We start from the raw sequence: 11647 nt of genomic DNA, 5'->3' as shown, positions 1-11647 counted from the left end.
AACAATCTGCCCATTGTTTAGAGAAATCACAACACAATATGTGGCGTCTGCTCCCCGTGCCAACTGAAAAGGGAGTGGAGGCACAGGGAGGGGAGAGAAAGAGAGAGAGAGAGAGAGAGAGAGAGAGAGAGAGAGAGAGAGAGAGAGAGAGAGAGAGAGAGAGAGCGAGAGAGACAGAGAGAGAGCAGGAGAGAGTCATAGAGAGAGGGAGAGAAAGAGAGAGAGAGATAGAGATGGAGTGAAAGAGAAGAGAAATAGAGAGAGAAAGAGAGGGGGATAGAGAGAGGGAAAGAGAGAAGGAGAAATAGAGAGGGAGCGCGTGAGAGAGAGAGCGCGCAGATGTATCGGTGAAGATTGAAAAAAAAACAACCTAGTTGACTCTTCAATAAAGTTGGCTCCAAAGAGCAGCTGCTGGCCCGGCCAGCGATTATCACGCTGTAGACCCCAGACCAGGACCAGCGCTGGCTGGTATGCCTCGTCAGTCACAGCCAGAACCACATTATGCCCGTATAACCGCTTCACACATATCATTTAAAACATATAGTCGCAGGGTGAGAACAGTGCAGCACAGCAAGCCACTGAGATGCGTGGCTAATCAGTGAACACACAGCCAGGGTGTTAGGTAACGCTGCATAGACGTGCAGTCGGCTGACTGACTAACCGGGTTCTTCTCGATAATCCCTACCTGGGGGCTGGGGGAGAGGGGGGAGAGGGGATTGCTGGGGAATTCAGAGTGCAGAACCCCACAGACAAGGCTGGGGTGAGTCTGGGCGTGCGGTGTCGTGGAGAGGAAGGGTGCTGCTTGGTGCGCATCCAGCCTAATCCGCCCTGCTCACAGAGACACAAACACAGACCCCGACAGGAAATAGGTGTCTCTGAGCCCTGTAAAATATTTAATCATAGGGTTTTAAGCGGGAATGAAACTACGAATGTTCTCTGACTAAAAAAAAAAATGGTCTGGCTCTAAGAGAAGACCCCGCCCCACCTCCTGGTAATACAACCTAGAGACAATAATATCTCGCCCCAGCTGGCACAGGCCAAAGGGCTTCCAGGAGAGCCCCCTAGACCCGAGCCTTGTGTCCTCCTCCCTCTCTGGCTCAATAGGGAAGCATCCTCTTGGAACAATAGCACAGTTAATGACCACCGCATCCCATTTAACAGTCGTCAGGGCCTTAATCAGGTTGACCTCCTGCACCCTCCTGAAAAGGCCCTTTACTAGTGTTTTTACTCTTTTCATTACACCCCCCCCCCAATTACCCACCTCCCCTCTCTTCCTCCTCCATCCAAATCTTTCTTTCTTTCTTTAATGTTTGAGTTTGTTTCCCCCCCTCCTCCCTTTGACTTTGTTTTGAGCAAAAGAAGAGGCGCTGATGCACCATCTAATGTGTGTAATGGGACTTTGCTGAGTATGGGGGGGGGGGGGGGGGGGGTGGGGTGTTTGGTGAAAGGGAGTCCACAGGGTCTTTGAACTCAGCAGGGGGCTAATAGGATGCATTGTCTCGCGGGTCTCCACTGGAAGAGGGGACTAAGCTGGAAGACAGTTGTGCACCACGGGGGTTCATATCAAAGGTGTAGTTATCTTACCCGTCCCCGCCTCAACCACACACACAGCACATTAGTACACTATCTAAATGTTGATGTGTTCGCGCCGACTTCTGAGGGACCCACAGGTGAGTTGACCTGCAGGTAACACCTTCGGCGTCACACAGGGCGGAGCGGGGAACGAGCGCGACACAGTCAAGTTCACCAGCGGCTCCCAGCAGCACACCTCTGCAAGCTTCGCCCCCCCCCCTCCCTCTCTCTCTCTCTCTCTCTCTCTCTCCTCTCTTTCTCTCTCTCCTCCCTCCCTCTCGCTCTGTTCCCAGATCCTCAGGCTGGGGTTAGGGCCTGTTAAAACCAACATAGTGGAACCAACCTACAAACCCCTGGAAGGAAACGTTGATGGAACACATTTGGGGACACTCTGGGATCGACGAGATGTTTTGTTTTTGAGATCTGTGTGGTTTGAAGTTCAAAAGTCTGTGCTGCTCAAAGTTTTTCAGGCAGACTCTTTTGCTCGCATGATGCTAGCATGGTTATCGTCTGTCGCCGTCTGTTAAGAGAAGGGGATTGGGAAGGCCCTCCCAGTGAGGGACAGATCTGCAGAGGTCTTAGCAGACTGTGTGTGTGTTCCTTCAGTGTGGGTGGGACGCGTCGCGTTGTCGTCTCACAGCTGATGGAAATAAATTGTCATGAATCACATGAGACTGTCTCTCCACGCTGCCGTCGCCACCGACAACGAAGATGATGAGAATGGGAGTTTATTGCGCATGGCGTGCGGGCCGTTTGCAGCATACGCAGTATACGCTGTGGTCATTGAAAGAATTTAGAAGTACCAGTAAGTTTGCCACCGACTGACTGCAAATGGTTTTGTTGACGGGAACCACTGGAGTGTTGACAAAATGACAGAAGTCCTTATGCTTTGTAACTAAAAATAAAATAGATGTATTTTATTTAAGCGAAGCAGTGGGGGGTCGTGCAAGTAAATATACAGCATAAAATATAACAAAATGTATTATCAAATGTGCTCCCAAACTCTTATATTCTGAGTTCTGGATGATTGGGGAAAAGTGAATATTATGTAAAACACTGCTTAGCATAATATTCAATGCAAAGACGCAAAGTCTTGGCAGGCTATTTTTCTATCACCCTCTTTCCTAAAAGCAAGCCATTGGTCATTCAGTATATGAACACAACACACAGTTGATTTCCCTTAAATTACCCGTCTGTGAATTTGGCATTTGGTACATATTGGCCCAAAAATTTTAAAGAAGTAAATCAGACCGACAGGGGCACTTAAACATCTCAATCCTCCCCCCGGAATAGCAGTTGCTCAGCAAGCATTGTCTCATTTAAAACTGACCACACCGTTTATTTTAGACCTTATTTTAGGCGGGGGTGACATGGTGGAGGGGGGGAGACGTGGTAGCCAAGGCTTTTGGCTTTTGTACAACTCTCATTAACATTCCTTCCAGATAAAACAATGATCACTTCAACAGGAGCACTGGGCTCGCAGGAAGTGATCTAAAGAGCTGATAGCTGTGCTGCGATTAGCCAGCATCTGACTCCAGCCCCCCCCCGACCCCATCCCAACCCCGCCATGCATAATGTCTTCATTCAACATTTACCTACTACCCCCCCCGCCCCCACTCCAACCTCCACCCCAGACCCCGCCAGCCCAGCCCTGTCACCAAACATGACTTCCCTTTATCTTCAAAACAAAATAAATACAAACTCTGGGGCCTTATCATTTATTGATTATGTCTCTTAGATTAAAGGACAAGCTTTCATTTCCACAAGAATGTCCCCCCCACCGACCAAGACCCCCCCCTTCCCTTCTTACGTTTGGTGTCCATATGGAAGCACTTGCCAAACAGATTGGTTCTCTCTTTTTTCCCCCCCCGATTGAGACAAGGACCCAGCGGGTACAAAAGGATTCACATGGACTTGTTCAGCAACAGATGCGGTGGGTAATCCGTCGAAGATGTCTACTTTGAAGTCCCGCCGAATGATAGAACGATCGGTCGAATTAAGCCAGTTGTAGGCCTACTGTTATCGCTGCCATGGCTCCACACACATCACAACAATGATACTCATACAACTAGTACTCCAACTAAAACGTTGTAGCTTCACTAGCAGTACTACTGATAATTAGTTTGAAAAAAAACAACAACTTTGAAGCAACAGCTCAGGGTACATAAATCATGGCAAAAAATAATACAGCAGTTTAAGTTTGACCTCAACGATCAGAAACCGCCAATAAACAAAGACAAAATAGAAAAAAAACTTTATGAGAGTGAGAGTGGGCGGTGACTCAGGTCAAAGTCCTTGTAACAAACTGTCACTTGAGGTGTGATAGCAATAGGGTTTGTCTAAATAAAGTTGACTGACACACCCCAGTCTGTCTCGTCTACAAGATTGGTTGTCGTATATATAGTATATATAGTGGTTACATCCCAGATAATATGTTCTAGGTTCAAACCCCCATGTCCGCAGGCTACCCAGGGCAAGATGTCTCACTGACCCCTCTACCTGCTCCTTAATGACATGCAAGTCCATTGGGAAGAGTCTGCTGAATGACATTTCCAACCTAATACAGGATCCAAGATTGTCTATAAGTGTGCAGCAGTGAGCTAAAGCTATTCTTAAAACCTCAAACTGCCATGCACAGCCTACGCCTCCATATATTACAACTGGATGAAAAAAAAAAAAATGCAAAAACGCATGAAATAAATACACATATTTAAAAGAAGTGAAGAGAAGAAGCCTGAAGATTCCAGCATTAATCCATGTGCCATTTTTACATCGGAGTCACCTTAATGCTGTGTGACAGGCCTGGACAGTGAATCGGCTACATTATACTCTAACCCCCTCGGGGCTCCTAGACATAATTCCATGTGCTGAGAAGCCCAAAATTCGCCCTCGAATGTGGGTTACACACAAATGACGGACATTTTGTCTTGGCGTAATTACTAATATGCCAATGTTGTTGCCCAGGCTGCCTGTCTCTGGGTTTTTGGTTTAAATGTTGGGTCTGCTCTCCACGGGCTGTGTGGTTAGCAACAGCTTAATCATGAAGCCACAGGCATCTCAGTCATTTTGATAGGAGCCCAACTGCGCCGAGCCCTCATCTGTAATAATGCTCCTGCTACTGCTGCATATAGTGGCGCTTTTACTGTGGAGTCAGCACTATACCGAACAATAACCAAATTGAAATGCCACATGTTGACAAATTGAAAGTATGTGTAATTAAAAATGAGTGGGGAAGGGTGACGGGTTGTAAAAGGTTTTAGGTATTGACGCGTCGTTTTTTATTTCGATTTTGTTGACAAACCCGCCACGACTTGGGATTAAGTCTAATTCAAATAAAAAATCAGATTAAATATCCCTCACGTTGTTTTTCGCCGCGCTGTATTCGTCACAGGTATAATCTTTTCGAGTTGAGAATACAACCGTTCTGAGTTTTCACCTGTAAGGACTTGAGTGAGCAGATTACAGCGGCCATCCGGCGCAACAGATGTACGATAGCGGGGCGAGAATGGTCAGCTATAGCGGCTGCACACGGACGTCATTAGGCTTATCCCTCACAGACGGATTCCTGACCGTCCAACTGCAACTGGTCAGATCGTTCCCAGCACACAGGTGTTTACAATCCTGCCCTAACGACCCTGTTTACAACAACAGCAGGAGCGTTCACAAAGAATTCCTGAAGAAGAAGAAGAAGAAGAAGAAGAAGAAGAAGAAGAAGAAGACGAAGAAGAAAAACACAGAAAATGCTGTGAAAACAAAACACAACACATACAGTCGAGTCAGGCAATTAACGCCTGTGTAACACATTGGCTCGCCCCAGGGGCACAACTCGGTCTCATGGTCTGGGGCAAAGCCCCAAAAGTCGTCCCTTTTTTATGGGGCACTCGGCGGCTTGCGAGACGCCCAAAATGTGGCCCACAAAGCAGTTTTTTTTCAGAAAGTAGTCTGTTGAAAAACACAGAGGGCTTTCTGTTGAGCTGGCCAATGTAATTTACCGTCCGAACGGACTAGAAAACACGCTACTGTTGTTGACTCCCATGGTGCTCACACATGCTCACACATAAGAAAAAAGGTCTTTTTTTTTTCTTCTTCTGGAATTTCACAGAGGAACTCGGAGCCTGAGAATCGGCATTGAAACTTTTTTTTTTTCTTAGAGGTGTTCTTTCCCACAACCCAAAAACGGTAGTTACATAGAAATATTTACATTTCTAGATAACTATGTTGTTACTATATTGTTTATATATATATATATATATATACTATATTTATGTTTATATAGACTATAATGCTATTATTATATATACTATTATCAGTCACTCAGGACTTCCTGCTGTGATTTATAAACTCACTTCCTTTACTTCTTGTGAACTCTCTGGCTGCTGTTCCACTCACCCCTGTGTGTCAGCCCCCCCCCATCTCTCTCTCTCATCCCTCTCTCTATCCATCTCGACCCGTCTCTCTCTCTCTCTCTCTCTCTCTCTCTCTCTCTCTCTCTCTCTCTCTCTCTCTCTCTCTCTCTCTCTCTCTCTCTTCGGATGTACCGTTAGCACAGAGGGGAACCCGGGCCGCTCCTCAGAGATCTGTGAGTACGTCTCCAGGAATGTGTGTCCTTCCTGACATTACAACGCTCTTTATCGACTAACAACGAGGGGAGAGTGGGAGGAGGGAGTGGAGAAGGACGGCGAGAGGGGAGCGGAGAGGACAAGGACAAAGGAGATGGGTGAGCGGAGACAGAGAGGAGGAGGAATGGAAGACGGCGAGGGAGAGATGGGGGAAGAAAAGGAGAAGGAGGAGAGGGAAGGAGCAGAGTGGGAGATGTGAGGGAGAGAAAGGAGAGGAGCACGGAGGAGAAGGGAAGGAGGAGGGGAGGGGGCGGAGAGCGAGGGGGGGAGACAGGAGAGAGATAGGAGCTGCGAGAGGGAGGAGGAGAAGAGAGGAGAGGGGGAAGAGGTGGAGAGGAGGGGGATAGAGGAGGCGATAAGGGGAGGAGGAGAGGGAGAGGAGGATGAGATGGCGAGGAGAAGGAGATGGGGGGGGCAGAGGGAGGAGGAGAGGGAGAGAATGAGGCAGAGGAGGAGGAGAGGGAAGTGAGGGGGGGAGAGATGAAAAGAAGAGGATGTTGAGTGGATGTTCAGAGTGGCTTGGGAGCTGTGACCAAAAGAAAAAAAACACTGAAAATAGCAGAGCCTTTGTGGTTGCTTATCTCACAGGATATGAAGCGACTCTATGGCTTTGGCATTTTGGGGGCGGAAAAGCTGTCCCCTGGACATCTTTCTCTCTCTCGCTTGTTCACTCTCTCTCGATCTCTCTTTCCCCCCCCCCCCCGGAGATATAACAGAAGACAGAACATTAACAAGAGAGAGGAAGAGAAAATAAATGAGTGATCTCTCTCCATAAGGAAATGGAGAGAGAGAGAGAGAGAGAGAGAGAGAGAAGGGAGAGAGAGAGTGAGAGAGCGAGAGAGAGAGAAAGAGCGCCAAGGGGTGTTTCAGAACTTCCGTATTTGGTTAATTGCAAGCGATATGAGGCAGCAATTTGCCGGTAGTTGTGATGGTTATCCGTTGCAACTATTCAACACATGTTCCTGCTGGGGGGCTGGGGGGATGTCAGAGGAAGCTGTAAGACTTTACTCTAACCCAATGCTAAAGGATATACTACTAGATGAGGAAATATACACAAACATACACAAGCATGTGCACACATACATGGACACAGAAGTGCACATAAATAATCATACACATACACACCCAACCATTCACAAAAACATGACATCAAGACACAAGCACATAAGCACACACACACAAAAACATGACTTAAGTATTCAAACATACACACACAAACAAAACATAGACAAACACATGCACATCCCCACACACACCTTAGTTCAAAAGCATGACGTTTGTGTTCACAACATGTGAGGAGACATCCTGTTTTGTGCTGGTGACGTGGTGTGTGTAAAGCTTTTGTATTAAAGGGATGTGTGTGTGTGTGTGTGTGTGTCTCTCAGACCAAACGTACAGTGAAGCTCATCCTGGTTATTAAGCCAGGAAGCCCTGCAGGCGAGGACGCACTAATGAAAGAGAGAGCATTACTCATCTAAACTTTTCATTCCCATTCTGCCCTTTTGACCTGGTCCCTCACACACCACAGCAGCGAGACCAAAGGGTTGCGTCTGTTGTTGTTTTGCTGTTAGACCAGCACATAACAGCATGAGGTTGTATGATTTATTTTATTGTAGTTATTTAGCAGACACTTTTATCCAAAGCCATTTAATTGAGGTGCAGTTCATTAAAAGGCAGGTAGGAGGTTAGGGGTCATCTTGCTCAAAGTTGCGTAGAGGTTTGGCTGAATGGTTAATGGGGTTTAAACCTAGAACCTTTCACATGGAAGTTGAAAAAACCAAATTGAAGCACTATTTAGTTGTACACAAAAAATGTTTTTTTATAATAATAAAAATACTAGTGCGAATAGAAATACATTAACCATGAGATCATTAAAATGGGGTTTAAAATAAGTTTGGTCTTTCCTGTATTCTTTTTTTTTATTTCCACTCAGCTGACCACATCAGTGCGAGAAAGGCTTGTCTTCACTTTCCATCATTAAAACGAAATACAGAAGTAGGATTGATGCTGAGAGACTGAAGCTGACCTTGATTGAGCCGGACATCGCAGGACTGTGTTCGCAGAGGCAGCTGCACCCGTCTCATGAGGCTTATGGAAGTTCAGTCAACGGGCTGGCCAACTCTTAATATTATAGCCTGACATTTTTCAAACAGGTTGTTGGTACACAGTTGTTATTCTTAATGTTCTCACTTGCTGCGTGCGTGTCTCTGTCTGTTCTAGAGCTACCACTTTGTACAGCTGACCACAGTTAACAATAAATAATATTTTTAGGAATAAATGTGCCTCCTGTGTGAGCTGTGTGTAGCTGAATTATATTTTATAACATCCGTCATAATGGTGGTACTTAAGGAGACCAATATTTTCTGAGGTGGTAGGCGGTATAAAAAGTTTGAGAACCACTGATCTAAAGTATTAAAACATTTCATCCAGCATACTGGCCAGAATGGCTGTTTACATTGGCATAAAGCATGCTACAAATGTAGTACGGCTGAATTTGATTGGTAATACAGTCACAGTTAAACGTCAGTTTGTGAAACGTCAGTATGTGGCTAGCCTCTTGTCATTTAGCAACCCTGTCATATCAAAACACAGAACCCTTCCTTCACTTTGTTCTCCTAACCACAAGCTGAAAACTGTGGTTTGTTGTCGTGTATACGGTTATGTGTCTTTGTGTGTGTGTGTGGGTTTGGGCGTGCACAAGTGTGTGCGTATACGTGCATGGACTTGTGTTTAGATGCGTAACCAATGTATCATCATTAAAACTATTTGTTCGTCATTATTAAAAATAAAATTACCTCTGACGAGCTTCATTGTTTATGACCACTCCCATCCCTGATTACAATAGGCCCTTCTCTACGAAAAGCACAACAGTTCCTTGTCTCTCAACAAATGACACAAAATACATCTTTATGTGGTTTCAATTACAACCCAGGCTGGCTGCAAGGCAAACACCAAGGCACAATTCTAGTTTTTCTCGCTCTTGCACTCAGAACTGCTGCTGTGCTGAGCTGCACTCGCATTGGCTCTCTGCATGCTGGATCCCCAGGGTTCCGGGACACCCGATTGGCTTAGCTGCACTTTTCCCCACAGGGACATGCCATCACTGTTATGTATCCAAAAAGTAGATTATCCACAGAGCACTAAAAACACTCGAGACTTTCTCACACACATGGTGTCATACAGCACAGTGGTACGAGCCTCCTTTGCTTTCAAGTACTGCTAACACTTGGTTGCTGTTAAATATATGCACTGCCAGCTACAGTCGAGGGTGGTCTCTCCGACACATCACCCTGCTTCGTCTCCCACCGATTCCACAAAAACTGGTTCTCTTTTCTCTCTCAGACCATTAAACATTCACACTGAATGGTCTAATTGCAAGCAGGCTCTCAGGGATTAGATATTTGCATCATAAGCAGTAAAATATGGCTCCATCTGGACTTGATAAGTCCGCCAATGAATGCCATCTGAGGCTAATTTTATACTTCAAACAATTGCATTGTTTCCCCAGCGAATGCTACTACACTTTGTCTATAGAGTGGAACGAGGACGCTAATAGAATTTGAGCCACTGTTTGGAGTAGCAGAGGAAGAAGAAAAAAACATTTAAAGTCGAGTTCACAGCTTTGATCGATGTAGCCAGAAAAATAAACTACACAAAAACCTAACAGGAAAATAAGATAAAAAGTGTATGGGTCGAAGGAAAGAATGGAAGAATGAAAGAAAAAGAGAAAAATAAATAATCGTAAGGGCCAGAAGAAAGTGCGAAAGATGTAAAGGCAAAGGTATTCAAGGGAACACATGTACTCTGCCTTGACAAGACAGGCAAGTACTTCCAGAATATCCAACTGAGCCACTTCAGACATTGCCAAGCCATTGTCTTGACTCGTGTGCTGAACATTTGGCCCAACAAGCCCAGCAAATCCTCACCATCTTCAGTAAGCCCGATCACTGGTACCAAAATCTGTCTGTGTCGCGACAAGCAACAAGGAGGAAACATGAATCTATCATTACACAAAAAATGTAATTATGAATAAAGCATGTATACAATTCATGGTTATAATTATGCAGCTCTGGCAGCTATAAGCCGCTAGTGGGAACTAGGAGTTAGGAGCTCTTTAACAATCAGACATATGGCTAATTTGTGGGCGAAGTTCATGGGGTTAGGGATCCTGGGTGTTAAACAGGCACCCAGGCAAGGTAGGCCCATTCTTTGCTCACTACAATTGAAGAAGAAACCGAAGGAGAGGGGAGAGAGGGAGGGAGGAGGGGAGAAAGAGTGCCAATGATGAATGATGTTATGTTTCTAAGTAACAGGCATACACCTTGATATGAGTCACCTGAAGGAGGAACTTCAGGTGAGTCTTTGATTGGTTCAAGAGTTCATCTGGACCGTTCTCTAGTTCATTGTTTATATTCTGTGATATTGACTGTTACGACAGAGTGACACATATCCAATGATGGAATTAAATCTATAGCATAGAGAATACTGGACATATTGGAATGGAATACTGTAGACTGGAATTTAGTAGAATGACTACTCGAGTTCCATTCTAGACTTGGGACTAGAATGGAATAGATTAAGCAAAATGTGTTAAAGTGGCATTAAACATGGAGAGGGTAGGCCAGGAGATTGTTATTAACAGCATCCATATTCAGTCATATTCAGTATCTGGATGAAGGTTAAAAAACATTTTACAGAGAAATTCTCACAGGCCAAAATAAAAAAAGAAAGCTGGCAAAAGCTAAAAGTAGTCTCTTCAAACACTTCTTTCAGAACATAACGTTTGATTTAAAATATTCCTGGTGTTGGTGGACACGGTCCAAGGTTCGGCTAGCTTCCCATCAAGTGTTTTCTTAGCAACAATCCGAACACCTTGTTCATGTCACTTTACTTTAGCTGCCTCTACAGGAAAACAGGCAACCTTGTGAACATATAAACATGACGTCAGCCGCTAATAACAATTACACTTAGAAAAGGTTTTCGATAACAATAAATAATAACAATTCCAAAAACACCATATATTACAGATCACAATCTGCAAAGCTCCCACATTTCTAACAACCAAGTAATGTTGATACAACCAATGCCAGGGGAAGACAGTGAAGCGCTTTAAGACCGAGATTAAGGGCCGTACAGATATTAAACATCTGTATCCTAACCGCTTGTGGGAGTTATCGCTAGATTTGATGATATGGTTTGAAGAGGCTTGCGCAAATGAAAGGATCAGACACCAGTTTATACAACAAAACATGTTTATTGAGAAATGCGCAGCACAAATCAAGTACAAAAGTACTATGTTGAACTGAGGGTTTTAACACAAAAACAGCCACACTTGTATATTCCAATGAGACAGGAATCTAGTTGCATACCCCTTAATTTAATTTGAACTTATATGAATGAAAAACATACATAGCAGCACAAATACAAATCAGATTTTTATCCATATCAACATGTAA

Source organism: Micromesistius poutassou (genome assembly GCF_964030765.1).
Source record: "Micromesistius poutassou genome assembly, chromosome: 7".
Classification (NCBI taxonomy): Eukaryota; Metazoa; Chordata; class Actinopteri; order Gadiformes; family Gadidae; genus Micromesistius; species Micromesistius poutassou.
This window is presented reverse-complemented; position numbering follows the sequence as displayed.